The sequence below is a fragment of the Chrysoperla carnea genome, chromosome X (assembly GCF_905475395.1).
Source record: "Chrysoperla carnea chromosome X, inChrCarn1.1, whole genome shotgun sequence".
In the NCBI taxonomy this organism is placed as follows: Eukaryota; Metazoa; Arthropoda; class Insecta; order Neuroptera; family Chrysopidae; genus Chrysoperla; species Chrysoperla carnea.
In genome coordinates, this window is record NC_058342.1 from 22,002,927 (window position 1) to 22,008,926 (window position 6,000).

Here is a 6,000-nt window from a genome sequence, read left to right on the forward strand (position 1 = left end):
GCTGACGAGCCAAATATTTTAAAATAATACGTCACGATAGCCAATATGTTGGCCCACAATTAACTATATAAAAAGACAATGTAAAATTATTAAAAGTATGCAGTGATTATACAACTTGAAATAACATCGTAATAATACAGTGACTTACAAGTTTTTACTTCAACTTAATTTGTAACAAACATCGTTAACTTTATAAATAAATAATTTTCAAACTCATTGAATAAATAAAAAATAAACGAATATCAGTGCAATTTTGTTAATTTTGGACATTGGATTTCAACATTGCTGCAACAATTTAAAAAGAGTAACATAACATTGGTGTGCAGCGGTGGAATTCAACACGATTGGAGAATTGGCAAGTGTACAATTTAGACTTCAAGCGGTTCACTTTTGTGATTTGGTTGAATAACGAACCTACAGGTTAGTAAAATTTTCACTTTAATTTGAAGTTCTCTTTCCTGGTATAAAAAATTCCCAAATTTTTTTTTGCAAACTACTCTCTTCCCTATAACTAATTTTGCAAATTCAAATTATCCTATTTTTATACCATAAAAAGTTGTATAGTCCTGTATCATTTTCCTATCTTCTCTTTTACATTACTAACAATTTTTTTTTCAACATGCTTTGTAACCCTTTCGACATGACTTACCCCTACACTTGTCTAGTGCTACCCTCAGACAAGACAATCTTACACAGACAAGACAATCTTACACAGACAAATTTTTAAAACTAAACGGCTCCCTAATAACGCGATACTAAAAAATAACCCATTATATTATGTTCTCAGCACAGAACGACCCCCTGATAGCACGATGCAAAGAAATAACCCCCTATATGTTCTTCCTACAGAACGACCCCTTGATAACGCTATAAATGCAAATAATCCCCTATATGTTCTTCGTACAGAACGACTCCCCTGTAACGCGAATTATTATAACCCCTTAAAACAAACGTATCACGAACAGATACAATTACCCTACACGTTACCCCCCTCGATAAACGCCTCATACGAATACCAATTTCCAGCGAACTTTACTAATACGCATCTTATTAACAAGCGACTTTTTAATATTCGACAAAGCATGCAAATTTTGACCTTTTCAAAATCTAAACGTAAAATACTTATCCCCAAATTTAAAAGCCCTTTTCAAATCGCGGCTCCAAACTTATAATGAAAAAAAAATTTACCCTAATTTTTCTATCGATTTTACTTTATCAGAATATCTCGACATTTTTAAATTTCTAACTTTTTTTCAAAACGAATTTTCACGAATTTCTCTTATACATTATCTTACTTAAAACCCTAATCCAAATTCCCAAACGAGAACATTAAATTATGCAGAAAGTTTTACTGGATTTGGAACAGCCAACCAAATTCCTGAAGGAAACTGTGAAGTATAATTGTTCTCGGAACCATCAAATGGAGAACCCAGAAACTTGTCGAAGTTGGAAGTGGATATTAAGCCATTGGTCACTGGAATCACAATTTATAATGTAAACAACGTATACACTACATACGCCCCCCCCCGTTTCATTATATCTTATCTTAGATTTACCCTCCCTGGCGTCTTGCTGAATGACGACATTTATGGATAGAAGCAACGTATTTATGGCATCTCAAAACCTTCTACAGTATGTTAGAAAAACTTCTGAGTGTATTCCTAAACCGACCAATGCAGTTCGACAACGACAACAAGTAATGGAAAATTCAAAATGGTTCACATTTCTTCAACCGCACGTAACTCAACTCTACTACTAAATCTAATCAGCACGATCATCCAAACCCCAAGAAATTTCAATTCTACAACTCTATTAAATCTTATCAACACAATCATCCAAACTCTACGAGATTTAATTCTACTACTACAACTAAATCTTCAACGAAATTTCATCAATAATTTTAAAAATCTTAAATCGGATTTTACTAATGTATAAATTATAAATTATTATTGTAATAATTTTTTCTATTCAGTTCAAGGACAGTACCTAATGTTTATTTTTTTTTTTTCATAAGCGCTTAATGGCAAAAATTTTTTCAAGCATTTTATAGTAAAACATAATTTTTGCATAGTTGCAAAATTATTTCATTCATTTATATATCACATTTCAACTCATTGTGTACTATTGTAAAACGAAATTGTTTATAATAGTTAAAATTTTTTTTCTTAAACCAATTTATTTACAATTTCGTTACTCATCAAAATGTAAATTTCTTTTCTTTTTATTCTTAATGATTGATTTAACGAAGTTATCCTTATTACAAAGTTCTCAAGTTTTCTTTATTTTTTAAATTTTCTTTAAGGGATCACTTTACTTCTGAGTTAGATGAAAAATAATTTGCAATTATTTTCCCTCTAAAAAAAAGTCGGAAGGTGTGTTAGGCCCTGGACAGCGTTATCCTTAAAATAGTGGTTCTAATACACTAAATCAATCATATTTTTAAGTAAAAACTATTACTTAATTATAAACAAAGTTTTGTTTAATATTATTATTATTTTTTTATATTTATTTAAACTGACATAAATTTAATAATTTTGCTGACGAGCCAAATATTTTAAAATAATACGTCACGATAGCCAATATGTTGGCCCACAATTAACTATATAAAAAGACAATGTAAAATTATTAAAAGTATGCAGTGATTATACAACTTGAAATAACATCGTAAAAGCATGCAGTAATTATTTAACCTTGATGATCAAGCTAAATTGAAATCAACAAATTATTAATAATCAAATACAACAGTATTATTAGTGTAATTAAATATTCGTTTTAAGAGAAATCAAAAGTGTTGGTTATTTTTCTAGAAGGATTTTCCTGATTAATCCTTCACAATAAACAATCAGGTGGTGGCAGCATCTTCCCTGGACCATACCAAAATACAGTAATATAACATTATACAACTTGGACTTACATCTTTACAATACTGTGATTATTACAACCTAAGTTTAAAATCTATGAACGTAAACCATCAATCAATAAAGTGATATTATATAAATTTAAAAAAAGTCGTTTTCATCTACAAAGGATTCATAAGGTCTCTCCTTTCTAAATACAAAGACCTTTGGTGGCAGCATCTTCCCCTGGACCAAACCAGGTACTTGACCAGATAAGGGATTGGATGATCACTATCTGGAGAAGACTGTTTGAAACATGCCAATTTTCTTTTTTTAAACCATCGAGGAAATTTGACAAATTAAAAAATTTTCTTAGGTCGTTAACTTTTTTACGTTCGCAAACTGGAAACACTTTTTAAATAATTTCTGTATTCAAAAATACTTTTTTTTGTTTAAATTTAGTAATAACCAGAATACATTTGAATAATTTTCAAATGTATTCTGTCCCGTCGAAAGGTTCTTTAAAACTATCGTCGATTTAAATGGAGCGACAGAAAGTCATAATTGTTTTTGGAAAAATTGCTAAATTTTGTGATTTAAGCAAAATAGCATACATTCAGCATATTGAATTATTAAATGAACTAACAACTGTAAATGCGATTTGAATGTCTTCTGTGTTCACAAATATTTATTCGAAATTCAATAATACCTTTATATAATCATCACCCTTCCTGAAAATTTCTTCAAACCATCGACGATTTAAATGGCGTAACAAAAATTAATTAGATAACTGTTTTAGGAAAAATTCCAAAATTTATGTAAAACATATAAAAATTGAAAAGATAAGGGATTGGATAATCACTATCTGGGGAAGACTGTTTGGAACATGCCAGTTTTCTAATCAAAATTGTTTAAAATATTTTTTCGCAAATGATTAACTCAAAAAAATTTCTTAATATTTCATAAAAATTAGATTCTCTCCGAAATTTATTTTTCTGTTCTGGCCAAGAAAACCTTAAAACACGACCTGAAAATGAACCAAACTTAGGAGAGGCTGCGAATATCGTCGAGATTCGATTATCGCGAGAAATACCCAAAAATATGACCTATAGACTTTATTTCGATAATTACTATACTACACTACCACTTATGAGCTATTTAGCTAGACAGGGTATTTATTCTCTGGGTACGATTCGCAAAAACAGAATTCCTAATAATAAACTGCCTGATGAAAAAATTTTCAAAAACCTAGAACGGGGTGCAAGTGTGGAATATGTTAGCTCATTTGACGGTGTCAAAGTTTCATCTCTTGCGTGGAAGGATAATAAGTGTGTGAATCTCCTTTCGACTTTTGCTGGGACAAATCCAACCAGCAAGGTTAAACGTTATGATCGAAATGTAAAAAAGACCATTGAAGTAGACTGTCCGTATGTCGTTCAAGAGTATAACCGCCATATGGGGGGCGTAGACTTAATGGATAGCTTACTTGGGAGATATTCCATTCATTTAAAAAGTAGAAAATGGTATCTCAGAATATTCTACCATTTGGTTGACCTTACAATTGTTAATTCATGGCTGTTGTACAAGAGGGTTATGCATGAAACAAGAAGAGAATCGGATATAATATCCTAATCTAAATTTCGGATGGACTTAGCCTATTTCTTATGTAAAATTGGATCTACTTCTGGTACTAAAGGCGAAAGACCGAGCTCCAGCCTAGAAAGAGAAATTGAGGAAAAGAAGCACCCTACTCAACATGTTCCACCAAAGGATGTAAGGGTGGATCAGATAGGCCATTGGCCTGTCTTTACAGAAAAAAGAACACGTTGTAAATTTCCAATATGCACGGGATACACTGTAGTGAAATGCGATAAATGTGGTGTAGGCTTATGCTTAAATAAACATAATAATTGTTTCAAGAATTTTCATATGTAAATGTATGTGTAAATAAATAAATGCACAATGTTGCTGATTAGCAACAAACCCTTTAATGGAGAGAAAGGGTGTTTTAATTTTTCCCATAAACTATATTTCCTACTAGTTTTCATTTTTTAATTACATTTTAAAAAAATCATACATTTAAGGGTTAAAATACTTTTCGGAATTTAATAATACCATACATATACATTTTCGAAAACTTCCCTGAAAAGTGAAAATTTCATCAAACCATCGACGATTTAAATGGCAAAACAAAAATTCTTATTCTTTGAGGAGATTTTTTTGTTTGTTTCAAAAAAACCACAAAACTGCTGTTTTTTATACACATTTAAATTCAAACAAGTATTTTTCTTTGATTTGAAAATTCGGTAGTGTATAGTTTCTTTTAAAAAGAGGCTCATGAAAAACCAGAATTCAAAAATCATTTAAAACAATTAACGCTGTAGGCTTGCCGAAAATTTCTGTTTGTCGTATTGTCCGTGAAATGACTAAAACTGGCCATGTATGTACTACTGTTGTCGATTTTATCCAAGAAGTAATTCGACGGACAATTCATAATTTTAATGTGACTGATGGTTGTCGGCCAACATTAAGAGCCGTTATTTTTTAACATAGCCAATTTTTCAGAATAATCCTTTAATTTCATTACTAGAGAAAATAGTTCATGAAATTCGATAAACTGAAAGAAGATATTGAACAGTGGTTAAAAATTAGGGTTCAAATGGCGTAAAACCGCAGACAACAGATGCCTTCTCATTGAAAAAGAAGAAAACGTGTTATAAGAATATATATTAACAAAAATTAATTAACTGTTTCAGGAAAAATTCCTAAACTTTTTGATTTAAATAAAATAGTATCAGAAAATTGTAGTTATTTTTAAATAAACTATATAATAACTGGAAGCACGTGTTTTCAGTATTCAAATTTCATCACTGCCCCTGTAAATTTCTTCGAACCAACGACGATTTAAATGACAAAGCAAAAACTTGTATGTATAATAAATGTATTATATGACAAAACTGTTTTTTCGAATATGAAATTCGTTGATTTTCATTGTAGATAGTCGAATGGTGAAATATTTAAATCGCAAATTTGAAAATTCGGTAAATATATATAATGGTGAAATTTGAAAATTCGTTAAGTATATTGTTAGGCCCTGGACGGCGTTATCCTTAAAAACGTGGTTTTTAACACATTTAAATCAATCGAAAATTAGAACTATTAA